Consider the following 14,325-nt stretch of genomic DNA (forward strand, 5'->3'; position numbering starts at 1 on the left):
TATTGTTCATATTATTTGCGTTGATGATGTATTGAAGTCAAGTGGTTCAACATTCAACTGTAGTTGGATGGACCACACAGGACTGCTTGGAAAACGCGACGGTCGGTGGAACACTTGCGCCACCAAGTGGACAATTGCTTCAGTTCCCTTGTGGCATCAACGCTACCAGAGATATGTGATAGAAGATCAAATGTTATGTCAATATTATTATCTCTAAATTGATTCCCCCACCCGTATTTTATATATTATTATTCCGATTTAGCTGTTAATCTGGATATAATTTAAAAACACTTTCTGTCATTTCCGATTGGAGGGCAGATGACCACGTGACTTCCGAACCTACCAATGTGTTACTTTGTAACAGTCAAAAGTGGTTATTCCCAACGTTGATAAACTCCCAATCTATGCCAAGATTTTCTTTAAATCATTATCTTTAAAGCATTATCTTTGATATTTGGCGGACAGTTTACAGAGCTACGTTTTGTGTAACCGTCATCGAATTTGACGTGTCTGTGAACGGCACCTATCTCCCGAAAGCATTGCGGTATCGCTTCTCGGCCTTTTGGCTAAGATCAAGATCAAGTTGCAGTACCAAGGAGATCCTGAAGGTGGAGCGATGTCGTCATCGTCCACGTCACAGTCGGCAGCCCGGACTGAAGAACACGCTGCGTTTTCAATGGACTGGAAAAGAAAAGTTGATGGAAAGAGTTATTTTTGGAAAGGACGTTCTTTTTGGACCTCTACGGCTGACAGCAGACGATGTGCACTGTCTGCAACAAAACACACCGGAGAAATTTTATGATGTGTCGTTCTACACCATCACCAGGCTGGAGGAGGTGAGAGGGCTCTTCCGAGCGAACTCGACAGCACCCGCCCTCAGTAGCTTTCAAGTTGAGTCCCTGTGCAGGCACAATCTGAGGGTGCTAACGGTGCACATGTTCAACCCCTGGGTCACTGAAGAAACGCTAGTGTGCTACCTCAGCCGGTATGTGACCATCTTGCCAGGAGTGAGAGACATTAAGGACGCCCTAGGCATCTGGACAGGGAAGAGGCAGTTTCGCGTGCTGCTAAAGGAAGACGAGAGCGGCCATGATGGCTACCTCCATCATCCCGCGTCTTTTTCTATCGGTGCAGACAGGGGTTACCTCATGTATGCTGGGCAGCCTCGTTTTGCAGGAAGTGCAGCACGTACGGGCACCTCGCTGATGCCTGCACCCAGACAAGGTGCAGAAACTGTGGGACCCTCGGCCATGTAATGAGGGGATTGCACCGTGCCTAAGCGCTGCAGTCTGTGCAGCTCAGAGGAGCACCTGTTCCGTCACTGCCCAAAGGCAGCCCCCTCCTACGCCAGAGCGGTGAGCGGGAAAAGAGCAGATGAGGGAAAAGTTATAGAGCTACGCGCTATTGAGGAGGTCGTGGAGGAGCTAGTGATGGAGAGAGAACTGCGAGAGTCTGAGGAGAGCGGGAGTGAGGCGCCATCATCACCTCATGAGGAGAGCGGAGCGGGGGACAGGAGCTGGAGCAAGCAAATGGAGGAGGCTACGGGAGAGCCCACCACGCCCTCTGCTCCGGAGAGCTGGACCACGGTGGGAGAGAGGAGGAAGTGCTCTGTCAAGAGGAAGCAGATGAGCCCTGTTTCCCCACTCATCCGCATGGAGGCGACGGAGGAGTCCGCCCTGGGGGGGAATCGCTTCAGTTGTTTTGCAAGCGGGGAGTCTGAGGAGAAAAGCGCGGGAAACCCGGGCAGCGCAGAGGAGACTCTGCTTTCCCTGTCAGGCGCGAGCTCTACCGACAGCAGCGGTCTCGCACACAGCGGTGTTCCAGCACCCACACTGACTGAGGAGGAAAGGGTTTTCCCGACCCCTATCTTTGTGGACAGTCCTCCCCCTGGGGACCACCGTTTCCCAGACAGGCCTCCTAACGAGGAACTGTACTTAAAGTGAGTCTGGAAATTCATGTCATATTTAGATAGTTTGTCCGCTTCCCTCCTTTCCCCATGTCGTCCATTTTTAACATAGCTAGCATAAACGCTAGAGGGCTTAGGAACCCCGTTAAAAGGGGCGACTGTTTTTTTCCCATTTGTCTTCCATTTGCTTCTCTGTGTGTTTTTTACAAGAAGTACATTTAAAAGATCAAAATGATGTGGAGAGATTTACGAGGGAATGGGTTCAGGGAGAGTCAAGGTGGAGTGTCGGCGGGGTGCATTCTACAGGGGTTGGTGTTCAATGTGGAAATAGGGATTTAAAAATAGTGGGAAGTTTTTCGGCAGTACACGGGAGGGTTTTAATAGTAGATATTGATTGGAGGGGCAAATGTATTCGGCTAATTAATGTATATGCACCATCGACACCCAAGGAAAGGAGGGAAATGCTGAACAACCTAGACGCTATTTTTATGACAAACAGACAGGTTATTATGGGGAGAGATTTTAATGTATCATATGACCGGGGTAATCTGGGCGGGCATTTTGTAAAAAATCTAATAGAGAAATATAATTTGGTGGATACTTATAGAGTGGCACATGCAAATGATCCCGGTTTCACCTGGGGAAACAGCAGGGGCGCGAGGAGCCGCATAGATTATGTGTTTGTTCCGCGTGGACTCGGTGTGTCCTCTGCACGCGTCACTCCGGTTTTTTATTCTGACCACAGTTGCCTGTCTGTGACAGTAGAATTAAAAACAATTGAATTTGGAAAAGGATATTGGAAAATTAATAATTGTATTTTACATGACAAAACATTTGAGACTAGATTTAGGTATTTTTTCCAGGGCTGTGTAACCATGAAATCCTTTTATTCTACTGTCATAGACTGGTGGGAGAGCACAAAATTACAAATCAAGATTTTTATTCAGAATTATAGCAGAGATAAAGCACGTAATGAATAAAAAGATTTTTATAAGTTGCAGAACGAACTAGAAGATCTGCACATCCAAGGTAATTTGAATGGTGGTGGTTTAGATAAAGACACATTGTGTAACCTGCAGAAAAAGCAGCAGGCCTTTTTGAAAAAGAAAGCTCGAGATTTCATGTTTAAAAGTCAACAAGATAAATGGGATAATGATGAGAAGTGCTCTGCATGCTTGGCCAAAACTAGCTCCTAAGGAGAGTGCAGACTTAAGAAAATTTGTAGACTTTCTACGTAGTTGTGAATTCGCTATTGCTCACAATGAGAGTCTAAAGGTTCTTAATGATGATATTGAGAATCAAAAACTAGCTGCCAAACTACCCGACTGGTTAAGTAGCAGATGGAACCGAAGGGCCACACAATACCAACTGGAACACAGAAGGTTCCCAAGCTTTAACTATTTTGTGACATTCCTGTCGATGGAAGCTAATATTGCGTGCAACCCTATAACATCCTACAACGCATTACGACAAAGTGAACCTGATAAAGCAAAGATCAAGAACCAAACTGTAGGTGCCAAGATCTTCACAACTAACATCAGTGAGAGAAACATAGTCACATGTGTGTTATGTAAGAAATTAGGACACAGTTTACACAAGTGCTTCAAATTCATTGAAAGGACAGTCGCCGAACGAGTCAAGTTCATACAGAATGAAAGACTGTGCTTCGGATGTTTAAGTCCTGGCCATCAATCCAAGAGCTGCAGTAGCCGGATGGTCTGTGACACCTGCTCAAAACGTCATCCCACATGCCTACACGAAGATCGCTCAAAACAAGAACCAAAAAGGGAAACATCTAAAGACATAAGTTATGGCAAGGAAAGAAAGCTACTGTCAACAGAAGAGGTTATCAAGGAAACCACATCCAACAGAGTTGTGCAAGATGGCAATACTACACAGACTTCAGCGATAGTACCTGTCTATGTGTCAACGCAAAGTGATTCAAGTAAGGAAGTTCTTGTCTATGCTCTGCTAGATTCACAAAGTGATTCTTCCTTCATTCTTGAGGAAGTAGCAAACATTCTAGATACGAACACGGAACAAGTGAAGCTGAAACTATCTACAATGTCGTCAAAAAGGACAATTTGTACCCTGTAAAAGACTCAAATGCCTACAAATAAGAGGTCTATTCTCCTCTAAGAAGATCACAGTGCCAACAACGTACACTCGTGAATTTATCCCTGCCAATCGGACACACATTCCAACTTCAGAGACCGCTAAAGCATGGCCTCATTTGGAGCATCTTGCAGAACACATTGCACCGCCAAAGGAATGTGAAATTGGTCTGCTAATCGGATACAATTGCCCACAAGCGCTAATGCCCAGAGAAGTCGTGTGTGGAAAAGAAAACAAACCCTTTGCTCAGAGAACTGATCTAGGTTGGAGCATAGTGAGTTATGGTGACCCACAAGAGCACTACAGTGATGCAATTGGAGTAAGTCACCGCATCATTGTAAGGAAAGTGACACCTGAACCCAAACCAACAATCAAGCTCAAAGGTGAAGTTCACTATGTTTGCAAGACTCAGATCAAGGAAATGATCAGTCGAAATGATGTAATTAAGGTACTAGAATCTGATTTCAGTGAAAGAGTTGAAGAAGATGCAACTGTCTCTCAGGAAGATCTCCACTTCTTGACTAAGCTGAGAGATGAAATCAAACACAAACAAGATGGTCATTATGAAATGCCCTTACCTTTCAAACAAGACAGACCAAATCTACCCAATAATAAGTCATGTTCTGTTCAGCGTCTAAGAGGCTTGGAACGAAGGCTCAAGAGAGACCAGAAATACTGCTCAGACTACATGAACTTCATGAAAGATATCATTGCTCGTGGTGATGCTGAGAAGGTTCCCGAAAAGGAACTCAACAATCATCCAGCCTGGTATATTCCCCACCACGGGGTATACCACCCTCAAAAGCCTGGGAAGATACGCATCGTCTTCGATTGCTCAGCAAGATTCCAAGACACGTCATTGAATGACCACCTTCTTACTGGGCCAGAGCTCACAAATACCTTGGTGGGAGTTCTCTGCAGGTTTCGCAAGGGCCCAATTGCTATTATGTGTGATGTGGAGCGAATGTTCCATCAGTTCCATGTAAGACCGGAAGACCAAGACTACCTGAGGTTCTTATGGTGGGAGAATGGTGACCTGATGTCTCCGCCATCAACTTTCCGGATGAAAGTCCATCTGTTTGGGGCAGCCTCCTCACCCGGCTGTGCCAATTTTGGTCTCAAACATCTAGCCGCTAAAGGTCAAGATGAATTTAACCAAACCGCTGTTAAATTCATCCAAAGGAATTTTTCTGTTGACGATGGACTGGTGAGTGTAACGTCTGATGCTGAGGCAATTCAACTCATCAAGGAAGCAAGAGGTATTTGCAGCACAGGCAAGCTAAGACTACATAAGTTCGTCTCCAACAGCAAGCATGTATTGAAATCAATACCAAATGAAGAGTGCGCTGAAAGTGTCAAAAACCTTGATATGGCTTTGGGAGAGCCACTCATGGAAAGAGCTCTCGGAGTGCAATGGTGCGTGTCCTCTGATGACTTTCAGCTCAGAGTTTCAGTCAAGGAACACCCGTTGACCAGAAGAGGAGTGCTATCAACAGTAGCTTCCATCTACGACCCATTGGGGTTCGTAGCCCCATTCATTCTCCTAGGAAAGCAGATATTGCAACAACTGTGTCGAGACAAGGCCGGTTGGGATGAACCGCTCTCAGAGGAGCTCAAGACACAGTGGGAATCTTGGCTACAAGATCTATAAAACTTGTCTAATGTAAGGATCAGAAGGTGCTATATTCCAGCAAACTTCATAGATGTCAAACAGTACGAGCTTCACCACTTCTCAGATGCCAGCGTCACAGGCTATGGGAGTGTACTTATCTCAGAACAATCAACACCAATGGGGATGTCCATTGTTCAGTTAGTCATGGGGAAAGCATGTGTTGCCCCCACCAAAGTGACCACAATACCACGCCTTGAGTTATCTGCAGCAGTGGTAGCAGCAAGGACAAGTGTTGTGCTCAGAAAGGAGCTCCGAAATAGATGGTCTTCAAGAACATTTTGGACAGACTCAAAGGTTGTCCTTGGATATATAAACAATGATGCAAGACGATTCCACGTCTTTGTGGCTAACATAATCCAAAGAATCAAGTCCACTACAGATTCAAAGCAATGGAGATTAGCAAGAGTAGCACAGGTGTACCCTAGCACTGATGGAAGAGTCAGTAAAGGTAAAACTGTTAATTAGTGACTCAACCTTAGATAACCAGGGAAAATGCACTACAAAGCCAGTCTATCTTGACAGGTCTGTATACAAGACAGTTTTACTGCTTGAAGCAGAATGAATGTTATGGTTATTTTGTGAGGTGAAATCCCAGAGGATGTGATTTGGTGGGAGTTTAACTGCCATAAATGTTATTCATGTCATTATTAATGTTATTCATGTCATTATTAATAGGTTTTACATAATATCATTATTATTTGTACAACTTGTATTTTGAATACTGATTTTGCTTGTATTTATGTGATAGGAACTATCTGTACATTCTATGTTGTGTTGGGACGCTTTTAGTGGTGACAAGTTCCAGACATCGCGGTAAAGTAGCGGCGGTAAAGTTTAGTACTCAAAGATAAGTTAAATTAACGACGTGTTTATTTACAAGTATTCTTGTTTCTAAGTGGACCCATTTCCCTCTCAGTTGTGTGCAGCCAGGGATGTATGTTCATTATGTTAATTATTTCTCGCGCTAATTTTTGTGCAAGGTTTCTGTAACGTGAACGACAACTTGTGTTTTGTGCATGTGTTGAAATGTATGTAAACAGTTCGACGGTGGATTGATGACGGTGGAGAATTTAGTAGAAGAATAAATCCATCAGTAACCAGAACAGCGGCGTCGTGTATTTCCTGGAGGGAGTGATACTACGTTTATTTAAATGGACAATTCTGATGGGGGGCACTTACCCCACGACTTTAAAAAACGCCCCTTTAAAAAAAAAAAAACATTTAATTAAATAACTCAAAAAGTGTCAACTGTAGCAATTTTTTTCCTTCTATAGTTTATTAGCCTAAGCATGACCTTCATCCACATAATCCCCCCAAATGTTGCTTTTTTGTGTCAGCAATTAGACATTGTTCTTAGGGGGGGCGAGTTACCCCCTAGTACCCTACCGCCAGTCTCCTCTAGGTACATAGGATGGCTACTTCCCAACCAGAACCCTGGCCTGATGCGAACGTGAGTAGATTACGTTGAAAACAACGGTCGGCCTTCTTGGAGACAGTCTCTACCTCTTATACCTCAGCGGTCAGGTGGGCACCATTCTTCAGATAAAGAAAAAAGAGCTAAAACTGTGCTGTAAAGACAATAGCTGTTGTGTCCGTTTCAAATGTATTACTACAGTTATGTAATAGCACGTTTCAACTTTCTAATTTAGAAAGAACATTTCATAACATGCTAGGTTACAAATAAGTCAAGGTATTATCAAGTTTGGTAAAGGTTTTAGCTATGTGTCCAACCGAGTCACATAGCTAACTAGAGACTTTGGGTTTGTCTGCGTGATTGAATGTACATCATTTCGTCAAGATATTTTAATAAATAGTTAATTTATTTGAGATTTCTGAGTTCGTTTACATCAACGGACTTCACTGCAGACAGTGCGGATGCATTAGAGAGAGAAGTTGACGGTTGCACTACTATTTTGAGGCTGCCTGAATGTAATGTCCAGCAGTTTTCTAAATGTGTTGTAATCTAGGGTTGAAACCGGTTCAGGGAACAGAACAGAAAAATAACGTTAAAAAGAACCGGAAACTAAAGTGTTCTATACTTTTCAGGAACAGCAGTTATTTTAAAAGCATGTAATCCAGGTATTAACCTTATTTTACTTTCCGGGGATTTTTTCCCAGTCCCACAAAAATCGCAACAAAGCTCACTCTAGAAACGTATTCCAGTTTCTGCCTGCCAGCTGGAATGGAAATCTTTGCCAGTGGGTGTGCGTGTGGAAACGACCTGCTCCTCCCCTCTGAAGCATAGGTTACCGAGGAAATATTAAACCCTGATGCGTATACCAGTTGATTCACAAGACACCAACTAAGTAACTTACATACACGGTATCTTCATTAGGCCTAATGGCATTTCATGTCCATGATATGAAGTTTGTTGTAGTGACTCAGTAAGGCTAATTGTAAAAGTAACCCTCTAAAGTGCCATGTTTGTACAGTTTATTATGTGGAGGAAACATTTAGGCAGCCAGGACCATAACCAGGACCGTTCCGTAGGCCGCACTGTAGGCCTAGCTCTTACTGCAGTCCAGTGCCATGGACATCTTTGAAGTTTGGGGGGTAGAAGGATTGCTTTATCCTATCCCAGGTATTCCTTAAAGAGGTGGGGTTTCAAATGTCTCCGGAAGGTGGTGAGTGACTCCGCTGTCCTGGCGTCGTGAGGGAGCTTGTTCCACCATTGGGGTGCCAGAGCAGCGAACAGTTTTGACTGGGCTGAGCGGGAACTATGCTTCCGCAGAGGAAGGGGAGCCAGCAGGCCAGAGGTGGATGAACGCAATGCCCTCGTTTGGGTGTAGGGACTGATCAGAGCCCGAAGGTACAGAGGTGCCGTTCCTCGCTGCTCCAAAGGCAAGCACCATGGTCTTGTAACGGATGCGAGCTTCAACTGGAAGCCAGTGGAGTATGCGGAGGAGGGGGTGACGTGAGAGAACTTGGGAAGGTTGAACACCAGACGGGCTGCGGCATTCTGGATGAGTTGTAGGGGTTTAATGGCACATGCAGGGAGGCCAGCCAACAGCGAGTTGCAGTAGTCCAGACGGGAGATGACAAGTGCCTGGATTAGGACCTGTGCCGCTTCCTGTGTAAGGCAGGGTCGTACTCTCCGAATGTTGTAGAGCATGAACCTGCAGGAGCGGGTCACCGCCTTGATGTTAGCGGAGAATGACAGGGTGTTGTCCAGGGTCATGCCAAGGCTCTTCGCACTCTGGGAGGAGGACACAACAGAGTTGTCAACCGTGATGGCGAGATCATGGAAGGGGCAGTCCTTCCCCGGGAGGAAGAGCAGCTCCGTCTTGCCAGGGTTCAGCTTGAGGTGGTGATCCGTCATCCATACTGATATGTCTGCCAGACATGCAGAGATGCGATTCGCCACCTGGTTATCAGAAGTGGGAAAGGAGAAGATTAGTTGTGTATCGTCAGCGTAGCAATGATAGGAGAGGCCGTGTGAGGATATGACAGAGCCAAGTGACTTGGTGTATAGGGAGAAAAGGAGAGGGCCTAGAACTGAGCCCTGGGGGACACCAGTGGTGAGAGCACGTGGTGCGGAGACAGCTTCGCCACGCCACTTGGTAGGAGCGACCGGTCAGGTAGGACGCAATCCAGGAGTGAGCCGCGCCGGGAGATGCCCAGCTCGGAGAGGGTGGAGAGGAGGATCTGATGGTTCACAGTATCAAAGGCAGCAGACAGGTCTAGAAGGACAAGAACAGAGGAGAGAGAGTTAGCTTTAGCAGTGCGGAGAGTCTCCGTGACACAGAGAAGAGCAGTCTCAGTTGAATGACCAGTCCTGAAACCTGATTGGTTTGGATCAAGAAGGTCATTCTGAGAGAGATAGCAAGAGAGTTGGCTAAAGACGGCACGCTCAATAGTTTTGGAAAGAAAAGAAAGAAGGGATACTGGTCTGTAGTTGTTGACATCAGTGGGGTCGAGTGTTGGGTTTTTTTGAGAAGGGGGAGCAACTCTCGCTCTCTTGAAGACGGAAGGGACATGGCCAGCGGTCAAGGATGAGTTGATCAGCGAGGTGAGGTAGGGGAGAAGGTCACCGGAGATGGTCTGGAGAAGGGAGGAGGGGATGGGGTCAAGCGGGCAGGTTGTTGGGCGGCCTGCAGTCACAAGTCGCAGGATTTTATCTGGAGAGAGAGGGGAGAAAGAAGTCAAAGCATAGGGTAGGGCAGTGTGAGCAGGACCAGCAGTGTCATTAGACTTAACAAACGAGGATCGGATGTCGTCAACCTTCTTTTTCAAAGTGGTTGACTGAAGTCATCCACAGAGAGAGGAGGGGGGGGAGCATTCAGGAGGGAGGAAAATGTGGCAAAAGAGCTTCCTAGGGTTAGAGGCAGATGCTTGGAATTTAGAGTGGTAGAAGGTGGCCTTAGCAGCAGAAACAGATGAAGAAAATGTAGAGAGGAGGGAGTGAAAAGATGCCAGGTCGGCAGGGAGTTTAGTTTTCTTCCATTTCCGCTCCGCTGCCCGGAGCTCAGTTCTGTGAGCTCGCAATGAGTCATCAAGCCACGGAGCTGGAGGGGAGGACCGAGCCGGCCGGGAGGATAGGGGACACAGAGAGTCAAAGGATGCAGAAAGGGAGGAGAGGAGGGTTGAGGAGGCAGAATCAGGAGATTGGAGGGAGAAGGATTGAGCAGAGGGAAGAGATGATAGGATGGAAGAGGAGAGAGTAGTGGGAGAGAGAGAGCGAAGGTTGCGGCGGCGCATTACCATCTGTGTAGGGGCAGAGTGAGTAGTGTGGGAGGAGAGCGAGAGAGAAAAGGAAACAAAGTAGTGGTCGGAGACATGGAGGGAGTTGCAGTGAGATTAGTAGAGGAGCAGCATCTAGTGAAGATGAGGTCAAGCGTATTGCCTGCCTTGTGAGTAGGGGGGACGGTGAGAGGGTGAGGTCAAAAGAGGAGAGGAGTGGAAAGAAGGAGGCAGAGAGAAATGAGTCAAATGTGGACATAGGGAGGTTGAAATCCCCAAAACTGTGAGGGGTGAGCCATCCTCAGGGAAGGAACTTATCAAGGCGTCGAGCTCATTGATGAACTCTCCAAGGGAACCTGGAGGGCGATAGATGACAAGGATATTAAGCTTAAATGGGCTAGTGACTGTGACAGCATGGAATTCAAATGAGGAGATAGACAGATGGGTTAGGGGGAAAAATTGAGAATGTCCACTTGGGAGAGATGAGGATTCCTGTACCACCACCCCTCTGACCAGATGCTCTCGGGGTATGCGAGAACACATGGTCAGACGAGGAGAGAGCAGTAGGAGTAGCAGTGTTTTCAGTGGTGATCCATGTTTCCGTCAGCGCCAGGAAGTCGAGGGACTGGAGGTTGGCATAGGCTGGGATGAAGTCAGCTTTGTTGGCAGCAGAACGGCAGTTCCAGAGGCTGCCTGCGACCTGGAACTCCAGGTGTGGGTTGCGTGCAGGGACCACCAGGTTAGAGAGGCAGCAGCCACGCGGTGTGGTGCGTTTGTGTAGCCTGTGCAGAGAGGAGAGAACAGGGATAGGCAGAGGCATAGTTGACAGGCTGTAGCAAATGGCTACAAAAATGCAAGAGGAGATCGGAATGAAATGAGCTAAGCATCTGGGAGAGGAGAGAGCAGGGCCTCCCTCACCAAAACTTCTACCTCAGAAACTAAAATTGTTTCACTGAACCACCCGAACAAAAACTCTCCCAACTTCCACCTTTAGAAATCAGAATATTGTGAACCACAGCGGTTCAATGTTTAAAGGAATAGACTCAACCACACTTTATTCAGCTAGCTAACTATGACACCATAGCTAACTAGCATGCTAGCATCCAATAACAATAACATACAGTTCTAGCACCAACACTTGATCACAACAAACCACCAATAGTGTGTTAACTAGCTAACTAGCATGCTAGCATCCAGTAACACACAGTTTAGCACCAACACTTGGTCACAACAAACCACCAATAGTGTGATAACACACTAAACAGATCATTCGTGTCTGTGTCAAGTTCCTTTCATGACGCAGCAATGATTAAACGTTGGCTAGTTAGGACAAGTATATTGTATTTAGCTACTACAGTACAGTTAGCTGGTCGTGTTGGGTAGCTAGCAATGGCCACTGTGTTGACTTTGTTTGAAGAACGGCTAGCTAGCTAGCTTCGTGCTACACCCGCACACAATGGCTACTGTGTTGACTCTGACTCTGTTCGAAAAACGGCTAGTTAGCTCGCCGTGCTACAGCCGGCACGGCCGAAGACACTGCCAACCTACAGTAACTACCGTGTCTAGTTCCTTTCATAACGCATAACGCAGCAAAAAATTAAACGTTGGCTAGCAGCACATTAACATTGGAAACAGCTCTCCACCGTTGCTAAACGTTACCAGTAGCTACCCGCTAGCTAGCTAGCCTCGTGCTTCGATACTAACCTACAATTACCTACGGAAACCTACAATAACAACAATACTAACCTACAATAACAATAAAATTAAACGTTGGCTAGCAGCACATTAACATTGGAAACAGCTCTCCACCGTTGCTAAACGTTACCAGTAGCTACCCGCTAGCTAGCTAGCCTCGTGCTTCGATACTAACCTACAATTACCTACGGAAACCTGCAATAACAACAATACTAACCTACAATACTACAATACCTAACTACAACTAACTACCTACCTACAATCTAATACATGGTTAAGCTTTACTCAACACCATATGAGAAGCTTACCTCCTGCTTACCTCCTGCTAGAGAAGGACCATACACCAGGACCGCTCCGTAGGCCGCACTGTAGGCCTAGCTCTTACTGCAGTCCAGTGCCATGGACATCTTTGAAGTTTGGCCTCTAGTAATTTAGAGGGCAACTTTATGAAGGCCTCCTCACCGTGGTCTTATCGTACAAGGCTCTACAGACATGTAAAATAAAAACAGGCTATTTTTATTGTTCATATTATTTGCGTTGATGATGTATTGAAGTCAAGTGGTTCAACATTCAAATGCGACGGTCAGTGGAACACTTGCGCCACCAAGTGGACAATTGCTCAGTTCCCTTGTGGCATCAACGCTACCAGAGATATTTGATATAAGATCAAATGTTATGTCAATATTATTATCTCTAAATTGATTCCCCCACCCGTATTTCATATATTATTATTCAGATTTAGCTGTTAATCTGGATTTAATATATATAAACGCTTTCTGTCATTTCCGATTGGAGGGCAGATGACCACGCGACTTCGAACCTACCAATTTGTTACTTTGTAACAGTCAAAAGTGGTTATTCCCAACGTTGATCAACTCCCAATCTATGCCAAGGTTTTTTTAAAGCATTGTCTTTTCTATTCATCACTGTACCATTTACACCCTGTATCCTGTGCATGTGACGAATAAACATTGATTTGATTAGATGATTAACGCACCATTCACATCAGCTATCATAGTCAATATAACAGTGACTGACTTCACCATCACTTTCTAGCCATCATTGACATTGAGATGAAGATGGTCAAACGTGAAAATATAAAATACATCGTGATCCTAATGGAATATAACAAAGCAATTCTGTTGTCTTTGCCTGATTTATCTTTACAATGACAGGGGGTGCACCCGTTCCTGGAGGTACTGCAATACCAGGTCGATGCGTGGAGTGGACGGAGCAAGCCCCTATTCCATCTCCCCTGTTCCAAAAATCAATTTAATATATGGTCCCCAGATAGCGGACGTATCAGATATTAAACTGATAAGAACAGATTTTTTATTTTGGAAAAGTTTTTATTGTACATTTCCTTTAAAACAGCTCACATTTGAAATACATTTACACACATAAAAAACGGCACCAAGTGCATAAAACCAGCATTACATTACAATTAAATTAAAAAAGGTACATGTTGTTTATTTAAAACAATAAAACAATCCTACATAAAATACCCATTCTTGTAAAGCCGATTAGTAAAAGCCATTTAAAATGTGCATAAATGATTTAACAAAGTAAAAACAATTTTAAGACATAAAAAGCCTGTCAAAAGTCACTTTGTCAAAAAGCTGTCTTCGGTCCTTTGTACAAAAACGGGGTGAGTCCTTATCAAAAAAGCCTCCTCTTGCTCTTCCTGAAAAGACTCCGTACCCGTCCGTCGGGGCCCAGAGGAGACTCCTCCCCTAGGCGCATCGCCCTAGGCGCCGCAGCGCTGTCAGGCCGTGGCCGCCGGGACCTTGGGTGTTGTGGGGGACCCTTCGCCTGGGGTCGAGGCCCCCTGTCGTTCGTACCACCCCAGGGCTTCCGTGGCTACCAAAGCCACTGCCTGGGGGGTGGTCTCTACCTGTTTTCCCACCAGCAGGTTGCGGGAGGACCACAGTGCATCCTTCAGACACGTGAGGGTGGGCCAGAGTTTTGTGAAGGCCTTTGGTGGTATAGGCCTTCGGCCCACCCCATACAGCACGAGCTGGGGCGTTAGGTCCTCCCCTGCTGGCAGGCGTGGGGAGATCAGGGGGCCTGCTTCCTTCCACAGGTCCTGTGCGGCTCTGCACTCCCAGAGCAAGTGCCTCACCGACTCCTCCTGGCCGCAGCCAGGTCGGGGGCACGCGGATGTCCTCGCCATGCCCCGGGAGTGCATAACGGCCCTGACCGGGAGGATCTCATGGGCGACCATCCAGGACAGGTCACGGTGCCAATTCAGCAGAGC

General features: G+C 46.1%; 1 pseudogene; it reads right to left on the reverse strand.

Annotated features, from left to right (window-relative positions):
* Positions 1 to 13,241: 13,241 nt before the first annotated feature.
* LOC123486586 lies at positions 13,242 to 13,418 on the reverse strand (annotated as a pseudogene).
* Between the last annotated feature and the right edge of the window lie 907 nt (positions 13,419 to 14,325).

Source organism: Coregonus clupeaformis, unplaced genomic scaffold, assembly GCF_020615455.1.
Source record: "Coregonus clupeaformis isolate EN_2021a unplaced genomic scaffold, ASM2061545v1 scaf1286, whole genome shotgun sequence".
Lineage (NCBI taxonomy): Eukaryota > Metazoa > Chordata > Actinopteri > Salmoniformes > Salmonidae > Coregonus > Coregonus clupeaformis.